Here is a 13,226-nt window from a genome sequence, read left to right as displayed (position 1 = left end):
TCAGTCATCAACATCAGAGGCTGAACTTCATCCCCCGAGGCACTGTAATCCACTCAGCGACCAGCAGCCGTCAGGACCCAAAGCTCATTTTTCATTGGAGTCAGTTCTTTTTATAATGGAGCACGTCATTCACGCAGGCCACAGAAAAGGCAGATACCTCACTTTACTACACCACAGATGAGCGTAGCAGAGCAAAACAGACCCAGCATGCCCCACAGTCCACCCATACAGATGTTCATCCTAGACCATGCCCAACACAGGAAGCCATTAAAGAGCAAATCAATCAGTCAGCACTGTGGAAACCAGGGGGCAGGGGAGGAGATGGAGGAGGTGGGGGCAAACCTCCATGGAAAGCTGGTGTGTATGTGTGTTGGGGCTTGGGGGGGCACATTGCCAGCAGAGTGAGATGCACTACGCAGCTTGTACCAAATATAAATTCATTGTAGGCTCTTGGAAACTTGGTGTTTTCATAAACATGAGAACTGGGTGGAAGCGATTTCCCGATTTTGGAGCGATTCAAATGCAAAACAGCGGAGGGCACCGACAAAGGGGCATAAATAAGGAATTGTTGGCGTTATCCCTTTTATTTGCCTCGAGGGGGAATATTTTCAAAGCTCGATCTCATCCCAAGGAATCATTTCCGTGGTGTTAAGTCTCAAACGGCAGCCCACCCCGTCTCCTGATTTCTCAACTGAAAGGGATACAAACCATTTTCAAAATTACGCTTTTATGCACGGATCAACTGCTCATGAATAAAGATTTGCATCGTGGCGCAGCAAAGCAAAGATGAAGTTGTGCTCCGTCCTGGTTGTTTGTTTGCTTTTTTTTTTTTTTGCCTTGAAGAATTTCAGCCCTTAAACACACACAATCTCGTTTTTTTGTGTTTTTTTTCTCCTCCTGTGATCCCGCTTCTCTTTTTAACCAAGAATGACTGCAACCTGCCAACCCGTCGACTTCAATCATGTCCCATTAACAGCCACATGTTTGATTCTTGTGTGGTCTTTAATTTACTCAACACTAAGCTGGCAAAGGAATAAAAAAAATGTTTGGGATTTGACATCTATTGCACTTCAGAAAGAGATTCTTACACAAAAAAGACATTTCCATAATTTGAAATGCTTTTTAAATGATTAATTTATTATCTAATATCTCTCCCAGACATCAACAGTAATCACATGTATCAAAGGTAGAGCCTTCAATCAGTAGCTATAATCTGTCAAAGGATAAGTTTATCCCCGTATACCTTGAGCCTCAGTATGTAAAGCTGACTCAGTCGTTGCCTGTCTCTAGATTTATGATAGCACAGATCAAAATGTTTCAAAGTAAACTGTTCCAGCAGGCATGGGAATTCCCATCAAATCCAGCTCCAGAATCCCCCCAGATCATCAGGAACTTTGTTCTTGCCATCAGAGATAAAGCTTCGCAATCCTCCCCAACCATTACACTTAATGATCTGCTTAACTAGCCGCGTTACGCCAAAGCTACTTCCAAGAAGAAAGAGAACTTCAAAAGGCACACGCTCGGTTTGTGTTTTCCCCTCTTGTTTTCTTTTCTCTCTCTCCTTATCGCGCACTATGGAACTTGTACGATGCACAGATATGACAGAGAAGGAATTAAATCTCTGCTCTGTGTACGTGGAGTTTCATCTAAGGATTTGTTTGGAAGCCTCCTCACTTGTAGTACAGACACCACACACGTTTGGCGTACACATCCTTCAAATGAAGCCATATCAGTTGATACCATGCCCAGACTTGCCTCTACCTCATCTCTCACATTTACTGTCATTAGTGCCTTACTTAAGAACGCCCTAATATCCAGTGACTAGAGCATGCACTGCTTTTTTCTTTTTCTTTTCATTTAATCAGGTTTGCTTTCCGTGGTTTAAATCTTATCAAGTTTAATATGAAAGTATGACATGGCAAATTCACAGTTGTTTATTTAGACATATCTCACTTTCACAGCGTCTGCCCTCAGTTTTGAATGTAGTTAGCCCACATTCCTGAGCCATACAGTCAGATGTTGTTTACACACCAGACACAATAGCTAATGATAAAGCTGAGTGAGTGTCTGCACATATATATCTGCTTGAAGATGTGCAATTCACATCACGGGGGTGAATTAAGGGCCTGCTTTTTTTTTTCCCTTCTCAGGCTTATTATGAATTCTGACCTCTGTGACCTACAAGTTCAAAGATCTTATAAGTATTCATATCCCCGTCCCTGCTCAGCTCTGCTCTAATTTAGAAGACACGGCAAGCACAACGTCATCAGGTTCATTTCTGATTATTCATGCGTATTTGACGGAAGAAGAGTTTAAGTTTGCTTCGGTGCTGACATTCAAACTGGTTTTCAAAGTTGTAAAGGAGTTGTTGCAACCTACAGGTCATTTGACTCATGTTTTGACTCATCTTTGCAGATACAAAGCAACAGTGCTGTACCTGTTGGGCCGGCCTTTACACAATTCAGCATTTTGACTATATTTTAACTTTGCTTGCAGCTTTTAGAAGATCTGTTTTCCAGCCTTAGCTTCAACAGCTGTTTACTGTCTTACTTATCAGTATAAAAGCATCAGCATCAAATGTGTCTCCACAGATGGAAAGCAATGCCAATTAAGTTGTGTCGCAATTCAGGGGCTGCATCCTTTGGAGGACGCATTTGAAGGCCGATTACGTCACAGCGTCACAAAGAGGCCTGTCCCAGTTTAAAGGTTCTTTCAAATTGGCCTTATTTTGTCTGTTTTAGGAGGACACACCATACCTGTCCTTCATGGCCTCCTGTATCCCAAGATTTTTTGCACTCCGTTGATTATTTGCAACCTCGCATACTAGCTACTGTGATGGTACAGTAGCCCCACTCTGTGACCTGCTTGGAGGCAGGTCGCCCTCTGAGCAGGGCTCTGCTGGCCACATAGACCCAGGGGTCCCCATCCATTCACTTAATGATGTTCATTACCTGCCCGTTATTATTACAATATCCCAGAAACACACAACTTCTCACATGTGAGTCTGAAGCAAACAAATATTTCATATTTTTTCTTGAGAAAATAGGAGCAAAAAGAAAACGTATTTCTTTTCTTATTGCTACATAGCCAATGTTAGCATTAGTAGGTATTTCGAAACCAGTCCTAGAAGAAATGAATTACTCAGTTAACAGATAGAGGATCAACTATTTAAATAAAAAAAACTTTCAACTAAAATGTGCCAGTTTATCAGATTTATATTTCGTGTTTCATAATTTTGTCACTCATTTAGGTTTGGACTGGTCTTAGTTAGTGAAATGTTTTTTTTTTTTTTTTTACTATTTCATTTTCACAGATCACAGTTTGAGATAGATTTGCCTTTTTCACCCTGTTTATAACACGCCCATGTCTATTTTATGGTACATTTAGAAAGCAGTAGGCTAGAACTTTTACCAATTCATGATCTTTCATGTCTTTCATGGAGCTTACGGTATTAATTAATACATTTTAGAAATGCTCAGCAGGAAGGCAAACCAAAACATCAAGCTAGTCCTTTAAAGATAATTCGGTAACCATATTAGTATTTGTACAACTTCAACAAAAAGATTTCTTAAGATCACTGATTCACAACTCATGTGTCAAATTTAAATACACGCAGCAGCGATCTGTACTTTAGCTGCCAGTCTGTGCGGCGTCGTACTGTGCAGCACAATCTTGTTCTCTGCATGCAACCCCAAATCTTCCTGCTTTCTTTTCCTTCAGTTTCACTATGATTTCCAGGCAAAGACTCATGTCATGCTTTCTGAATTGACTGTTAGGAGCCGACATGGAGGACACAGTTTCCCCTGACTGGTTTCATTTCATAATTGGGGCTGAGACGTGGTGGGAGCCTTGCCAAACATCAGCACAACATGATGTATTAGCAGCGACTGTGCAGGGGATTGCCGTGTTTATAGCTTGAAACCATAAACCTGTAGAGTGTACATTTGTTCCTGCATTTCTGTGGCCTGAAACTTAGATCATGGGGTTTTGTCACTATAGTGACTCTACACTATAGAAATGTGTTTCTGTTTTCACTTGAGCCACAAAATGTTTATCTGCTGAGATGAAATATGACGTCAAGACACTTTTCATCTTCTTTTTGTTAAACTCTTGTAAACAAAGTAGCCGTACCAGAGTTTTGCATCCTCAACGTGTGTTTCTCATCAGCAGTTTACACTTTGCATATGGTGGGTTGTGGTTCTTCTCACATTGTGTTCCTTGAATGGATGGAACAGAAAAAAGGAAAAACCGCCCATCAGAGGATGTTTTTGCGATGTTGTCGTAGAGTTACAGTGTTAAAAAACAAGTCTGGCCTCAATATGCCCCACAATACTAAACCCCCCTGGAGTTGTTTGTGCTCGAAAGGAGCATTTGGATTGAGGTTGTTTCAGTGTGGTGACCACTTTCTACAGTCCTCTGAGGAGCAGGCCCAGGCAACCCTGAACATTTCCAAATGTAAAGAAAACATTGTTCTGTTGCAGCAAAGCAAGAAATCTGCAGTGTTGTTGTTTTAACCAGCATGTTTTTAGAGGCTCCTTTCAAGTAGATCTGAAACAGAAGTGATGCTCCTTTACCATTAGCAGCTCTTCTTCTTCAGTGTGAGTCAGGGTTAGACCACAGCAGAGATCCAGCTCAGGATGTTTCCCATAAACCAATGGGCTGTTTCATTGTTTCATGGCGGGAAATGCAGCATTGCTGGCCAACGACATGCTGGCTCTTTCCCTGATCTGAGACGAATTAATACAAAGTCATGTCTGATTCAGAAGACTGACGCTGTGGATCATGACGTTTTTATTTGTGAAGATTATATTAGAAAAAGAAAAATTCAATATTACTCAGTGAAGAAATACAGAAGCCCTCAGCGGTCCTACAGTACATTCATACATTTTACTTCCTCTGTTGAGAAAACAAAACGTTGTTTTCCCCAAGATAACAACGTCATTAACTGGAGATCTCGAGACAACAAAACGGCAATCTATATAAGCCGTTCATTGAGGGACACATCATTCAGTTTAGCAGTGTTAGAGAAGCCGGGAAGTATTGATTACGGTCTGAGACAGGCTGAAATAGCTTTTTAGTCTTGCTATAGACAAAATACACATTAGCGTGTGTCGTCTAAGAAGAGGTTAGGGAGGCCTCAGCAATCTTAGTGAAAAGCCCTGATATTCTCCTTGAATACCATATGATAACTGAGAGACACCACCTACTGTGTAGCCTAAATCTCAGGCACATCTCTGATTTATAAAGAATAGATGAACAGTAATAGGAACTATACTTCTCCAAAACACATGAGTGTTTTACATGAATCCATCACAGGAAGTTTAAATCTCCATTTTCAATATTTTTGTATCAACAATAGATGAACTGATTGCATGTGATCAAAATGTCTCACTCAAAGATATTAACCTCATAGTAACTTTGCATTTTCAGCATTTTAACATCTTTCCGCACTTTGTTTTGGTCATTGCTTCCATGGAGCCCTTGTTCAGCTGCAGCAGACAATTCAAAAATCTCTAATAAACCAGTTTTACTCCTAACCCTAAACTGCAGAACCAGAGACAGCGACTCGCTGGTGAAGCATTTAGCAGTTGAAGAGTTTGGAAACAGAGCTGAATGTTGAACTTGATTTCATAATGTGTCTATGATAAAAAGGGAACTTCTTTCAAAAACACATTCGCAACAACAACTTTATGAGGTGATAATATGGAAACGTTGTGCTTACAGCTTTCTCCAGTGCTCACTAGTGGCCAATAAATCACTTCATAATGCCATAATGTAATATCTGAAAAATATCTTGTGACGATATTCATAGATCTGGTGAAGGTAACATGTTTGTCGCATACGTTTTGTTTGGCACTTTGACTGAATCTAAATCTGTACCTATTGCAGCTTAAATATATACATACTGTAATAATGATTTATAGACTCTTCGTCATTGGGCTAGTATTTATCTTTTTTTTTTTTAAATCTTTTTTTCTCCTGCTATAGTGCCACCCAGCTTTGCAGTTCGGTAAACTTTTAGTCAAAGTTCACCGCATCACCCAATAAATCCATCACGTTTATAGGATTTCCCAAAAATGGAATGATCACTTACACAGGAACCAGCGTCTGGTTTACGAGGACCAAGGATGCTTTAAGTTTGGTTTTCTGGTTTGGTTTTGCAAACGTTTGAGGCCCTAAGTATTTTTGCCCTTTGAGGCTGATGGGCAAGGCTCGAGAAACATGAACGACCAGTGTGTCCGCCGTGGTTTAAAAGATTGCCACTGCGCTCCATGCTCCACCGGTCATTCTTATTTTGCACGGATAGTTTACTCCTCGTCTTCCCCACTTTTTAAAAACTGGACGCACAATACAATCAATGCAGATTGCAGATGGAAAGTAATGACATCAGACTGCCATCTTAAAGGATACTCCTTGGTTGTATTATTATTATATTCCCATATGAGCTCATCTGTGCTTGTATAAACAGATAAGTCCAATGTATTACTACTACTGCTATTGTTTTCATAGATCTGGTCAATGCTATAATTTGTAATAAACAGTAGTTATTTACCACGGCCAGCTAAGATCTGAGAATGTGAAAAAAAAAGATCTGATAGGACAGGAAACACGAGGAGTCAGACATGTTTTGGACAAACCCCCAGGTAAGAGGAGACAAAGGCAGTAAACAGTAAACTTAGACCCTGAGATGCGTTTTTTTTTTTTTTTGTAAACATCCATCAGAGTTCCCTGACAGAAGGTCTGGCTCAACTCTGACCTGTGTGTACGGTGTAGTGAGGGGTTATTGTACTTTCATCTCTACCTCTCTATATAACACAGTTTAGATAATCTGGATAAACTGCCCCACTATACTTGTCTGATCATGTCGTTGCTCATGTTTCTGTCCTGTTTGATTTGATCTGTGCAACTACGTAATGGTATTACAACCAGAATATGAAATATGACACAAGACCTAAGATATAATAAACTAAATACAGGTATTTAAAGTGATTTCATCATAGTAAATGTCTCGTACAGTCTGTACAGTACAAAAACATGTCGCTCATCTTTTCTCTGCTCGTGAGACTGTTCTTCATTATTTCTCTGACTCTTTTTGTCTCTCTCGCTTTTCTTTTCTTTTTTTTTCTTCCAGTGATGTTACAATAAACATTCCTGAGGGTGTCACCCACCCGGAGCATAATTAGAGACCCAGGAGGCCGAGCAGAAGATGGATGACGGCTGTGTGTGTCAGAGAGAGGGAGAGAGGAGGGAGTCGGAGCCGCGGTGCTACAGTGGCTGCTGGTTACATGCAGGTGGCTGGATGTAAACTTCAGCTTTTATCTTGGCTTTGAACACGGGGTAAAAGCTCAGGGGCCTGCACAGGTGCGTGTGTGTGTTGGTGTGTGTGTGTGATGTGTGTGAGGGGGGGAAGGGGAGGGGTGTAGATGTTTCTAGTATAGATAAAGCCAGAGGCAGTCATCCGTCAAGGGGAGCCCACTTCAGTGGAGCTTTGCTGGGGTCAGAGGGTGACACCATAATGTGTGCTGTGTTGTGTGTGTGCAGCCACTAATGATGTGGATCATATAGACACTGATGTGGCTGCGTGACGGGTGTTGGCCGAACCGCACAGGCTTTCAGACAACAACCAGATGTTTTGGTTGAGTAATCGCATTGACTCACTGTGTCCCCCCCAATGGGGGTATAGACACGAGAAGTTTTGTGTGAGTCAATGTGTGTGTGTGCCAGGGTCTTTTGTTTTTAATTAATGTAACGAGCCAAGTGATAGCAGAGATTATTTTGGCACTGCAGGAAAATGGTTGTGACAGCAAATCCTGACTCAGTGAAGATGTCGAAGAGGGAGACACACTCATTGTCACCATTTTCATAATGTCACGAAACGAGAAAAAAAAACAAAAAAAAAAAACACATTTCCCCGAATCCCTAAATTTAGCCTCAGAGGTGCAAAACCAGTGAAACATGCTAGTTTCAGAGGTCACATGTTGTATGAAGGTAGATTTTCATGTCTTAATTGATTATAGATCAGGTCCATGTTCTATATTAACACTGTAAAAGTACCAGATGTTCAGTCCAGAAAGAAATGCACACAGCATGTACTCAGAAACTAAGCTTAAATTTAAAATTAAAATAGCTGTCAGGACTTCCTGTAACTTTGTGATGTCACAACAAAGCAGTTACTGCTCTATGCCCCGCCCACCTCCACCCATTATCCGACCTTGCAGGATTTAGTTTCTCTGCCTGTTTACCTGACATCTGTTATATTCTTTAATCCAATCCACTGGAAATCTGTCAGCCAATCAGAAGAGAGAATTGCCTGAGACTAACCTTTACTTTCCAGAGCTGAAAAGTTTTTGCTTCTCAAACCTGAAAAAATATGGATATGAAAATCTCAAAATGTGTGAAATTTAACAGACAAAGTTTTAACAAACTTTAACAGATTGATTCACTAAATTACAATCGAGCAATTTGTTTAATTTATGTATAGTTGTGTTATTTATGTGCTGCTGCCTTCCCAGCATTGCTACTGGGGAAAAAAATCCATGTTTCTGTTGATTTATTTTCCACAATCCCTCCAGAAATAACATCCAGGTTTCTCTGGGTTATCCACAGAGCAATGGCCTGTGAACAAGTTTTCTTTGGACATCTTTCCATTGTTGTTTTCGTTTTCACTCAGCCAAGTATTTTCTGGTAACTGTTTTGTCAGAAACTTGTGAAAAATGCCATTTTCCTCAAGCAGCCCAGTGTGAAATATTCAGATTATTATGTCCAGGCAAGAGCCCAGAAGCCAAATATATTCAGTTTACTATTATCCTGGAGAGAAAAGAGAAAAAGAGAAGCAGCAAATCATAACATTTGAGAAGCTGGGACTTTGTTGTCTTTGGTTGAAGTATGACTCACGAGGATTAATTGATTTCCCATGAACACCGCTCACAGTGAGGTCTGTGGATTATCTTGAATAAGCAGGACATTGTTTCTGCAGCGACGTGCTGCTGTTCAGTTTGTAAAATGCCATTCTCATTGCTGTGAGCACCTCAAACGAACTTCTGTTCACCTTTCATCGCACTGAAGTGATAGAACAAATGTCAGTATAGCTCAAAAACCTGGAATAATAAACACACGGAAAGAGAAAAAGTGAGGAAATACATTTGAATTTTTCTTTTCTTTTCTCTAATACAAACTTGAGTCAAGTGAACCTTTAAATTTGGTGCTGCTCTCTCTTAGATGAATTGGAAGGACGTTAAGAAAAAACCCCCAGCATTTGTCATGGTACAGTACAATGACAGATCCTCTCGCAAAGCCAAGAACAAAAGCCTACAAGGAGAAATGGTTTTGACCACAAAGGAGAGAAATGTAGCATTAAAATTCAGGGCCAGGCACTCGTGTTTACCCAAGAGAGAACAAGGACACGACACAGTCTTGGCTCCTGAATTTGTGAATTCAAAGCATCTGGGCCAACTTCTAATTCAACTATGCATAACTTCCCATTGGCAGGCAGGTCAGGGATGCCAAAGTACTTTCTAATATATCTCAGTGGATTATTCTTGCTGTGACCTCCAGCCTCCGTCTTGCATAACAGGCAGGTCGAGGTGAGAGGGGGGCTCAGCGCTGTCCGCTCTCACTGCAGCCACCCATACTAAAGAAAGGAAAAAGAAATACACACACGGTCCTGAGAGGAACTATTGGAAATGAGTTATCTGATCTTCTCGACCTATAATGAAAAGAAAAAAAAAACGATTGAACCGACTCAAAAAGGCAAAATGCCAAACGAATAAAGTGTGAATTTCATGTGAGGAAGTGCCAAGTTTTATCTGGAGAGAGCAACACAAAAAAAAAGACAGAGCAGAATTACAGTAACTCCAGCAGACCACAAGGAATGTGGCCAGGCAGCGTGTACAGACAAGCCCAACATGTGATCTCACACACACACACACACACACACACACACACACACACACACACAGAGAAAGAGAGAGAGAGGAAGAGAGAGACAAAGAGGACAAAGGAAGTCTCGCCACCACAACTGCACAGCATCACAGTCTAGCAGATAGCAGAGGAGTTAATGACAGGACTCCAATCCCGCTTCATTTTTATATGGACGCGGTCGTTTTTATTCAGTCTGAGAGAGCTACAGTACAGTACGACAGGCCCATTATTAAATATTGATAAACCACACTGGTTGGAAGATGTGATCACGTACCTTTTAATCAAGTAAAATTCATGCCTCAACCTCACTGTGAAAATACTCAGTAGTCGGTTGTCCTATATATTAAATATTCATACATCGTTCTGTAAAAGTAGAAACTCCAGTGATCGGTCGTGTAATTGAATAATTGATCAACAAAAAAATGAATCTGCAAGGTTGGCTGGTCAGGGTGTCTATTCATTTACAAAACCTTATTTGCAAAATTACCTACACTACTCACAAAAAGTTAGTGATATTCGAGTTTTGGGTGAAATTGATGGAAAATGTAAAAAGTTCCTGCTACAGTGATGTTATATGATGAAAGAAAGGCATTGGAATTGGTATTGGTATTGGTATGTCCATTGGTATTTTCTTCATCTCAAACAAAATATTGAAACAAAAGCTAACAGCAGTGGTGGGTATAACCACAACAAAACACGTCAATGTGTCACTTCTCTGTCTTTCTGTGACTCTTCCGGTCTCTCTGTGTCTCTGTCCAACCTGCTGATGACGCTCTGTGACACTCTGTGACACTCAGTGGAGACTTCTCTCTGACAACATCCCATCGTCTGAAGCTTTGACATGGTCCAGGTCCTGTTGATGGACTGTTATATACTGTAGGTTCATCTTGGTCTCTTAATGTCAGAATGTGAACAGCACGATGAAGACGACAGTTTCTATACAAACCGTCACTGAACCAGAACATTTAGTGGTCGATTCATGGATCAGACACTTGTTGTGATTTTTGCAGTAATCACCTTGGACTGAAACACTGAACAGTTGGACATATGCATTCAATAGTTTAGAGAAGGTCAAATTAAAGCCCCTGTACGGAGCTTTTAACTGGATACGCAAAAGTCTCTGGTTTCTGCTGATGTGTCTCTGTTACCTACAACAGCAAATGAGCCCATCAGTGTGAAGATACGCTATTTCTAAGTAGTCTAATTCTATACCTCTGGAAGGCATGGTCGGGTCGGACCACTGACGAAGCGATACGAAAAGATACATTACGCTGCTAAAAAAAGAAAAGAAAATCAAGTCCCGTCTTTTTTCCGACGTTTCCAAAATAAATCTACACGCGCCGGCCAGACAAACGTCTTCATGACAGTGGGAAAATGCAGTCCCACCGCCGCTTTCGTCCACAAGGGCCGCCAAAATCAACACTAAGTGAAAAGTCTGTACAGGGGCTTTAAGTTCACCTGTAAAGGTAATAGTGCATTTTAGGTGCAATGTGAAATTTCATCCAAAAGACGAATATCCCTACTTTTGAACATGAAACTCTGTCTCATGATTGCCCGACAGTCCATTTACCTAGAGGTTCACCTTAGACTGCATTAAGATTCAACAACTCAGTCTCATGCAGCAAGTTACAGTGCATTTTAAAAATAGACAGATTTCTAAGTTATCCACTTTTTAGACTAGAGATTTTCAACCGTCCTAAAACAGAAAGTTCATAATCGTAACATCATATTGTACATCTCATTTACTAGAATTTTGAATTTCTTACTCTGATTCATATTTAATATCCTGTATAAATTATGTTTTCATTATGTTCTTCATAGGTGTCTCTGTGCAAAACACTTGAATTCACAGAGTTTTCATTCATGTCATCCATTAAAGCAGAAGTAAGCGGAATAGTTGTGTTAATATAAGTCTTAAATAGTTATATCTTCCGACGGCAATCACCTATATAGAGTGTTTGGTCTGAAACACGGGTCTGTCAGTCACTCTGCTCTGCTGTAAGCCGAGGAGAAAACTTTCTGTGTATCCTACAACCTTTATCCAATGAGGAGAGAGAACGGCATAAAGGGGCGGTCCTCTCTGTGTGTGCAGCCAAGGGATGCGCGTGAATGTGGTGACGTAGGGACGAGGGCGGGGACTGCTAACTCCATCGGCTGACAAGAAGTTAGCCAAAACGACCGGATCGCTTACTTCTGCTTTAACCTTTATTTAGACTCGGGAAAATATTGAGGTAGAGAACTAATTTACAAGATGGCCAAGCAAAAAAGACACATAAACTACATCCAGGATACACAAATAACATATCTACCGGTAAGTAGATACAGTTTGAATAGTTTAGCTTCAATTAAAAAAAAGATATTTGATCAATCAGGTGAATATAAATATGTATTGTACTATGAGGGAACTGGGCTTCTATTCACAATAAATGAGCATTAAAAAACACAACTTCTGGATCTGGGAACTTCATTGAGAAAATATTTGCTGGATTAACTCATTTCTAATGCAAATGAATTGTTGGTTGAAGCTCTCCAGTGAGGTTCAGGGACATCCTGTGTGTCCCCCGCAACAAAAAGAGGAACCCTTTATTTTTACTTTAATTCCATCCACATGTGACACAGTGACAGAAAATCTATCAGAGTGTTTTGGCCGTAGGGTTCAAACACTTTCTGTGATGAAACATCTTAAAGCCAAAATCCAATCAAACTAAATAATTTAGTACAGCTCCTCTGGGACTACAACTGTGACTCAACTTTACTGTATGTGACTCATTTAAACATTGTTACATAATGAGAAGTACTTTGATTGTTATTTAACATCTTGAGCTGCAGCAACAAGATAAATGTTCAGTATTAAAGCACAAAACTTCACATGTTATTTTCCATCACTGTATGTTAAATACGTATAATATCAGTTCAGACAGAAAACCAGTGCTGGAAAAGTTCAATATAAATCACAATAAATCTGAGTCTGTAGGCTACCAGACACTATCCGAAGGCCGCAGCTACATTTCTGAAAAAGGGCACACGTCATGCGAGATCACTTTCGATTACTTTCCCAGTGCAACCCCGTCTCAACCCCGTCGGTTTTGGCAAAATAAATGTTGGGCTTTTCTTCTTCTTCTTCTTCTTCTTAGAGAGTGGTGAGATCATGCTGGACTTTCTATTTTTAGGCTTTAACTGGCTGCTTTTTCCTTTTTTCTTTTTCTTTTTGGCATGGACGCCTTCTACCCAACCTCAGTGCTGCGCGGTGCCTGCAGTGAAACACAAGAGGGTGCTGTTTCACACACTGAAGATGAGGTCAGCTG

Source organism: Trachurus trachurus (genome assembly GCF_905171665.1).
Source record: "Trachurus trachurus genome assembly, chromosome: 9".
Lineage (NCBI taxonomy): Eukaryota > Metazoa > Chordata > Actinopteri > Carangiformes > Carangidae > Trachurus > Trachurus trachurus.
This window is presented reverse-complemented; position numbering follows the sequence as displayed.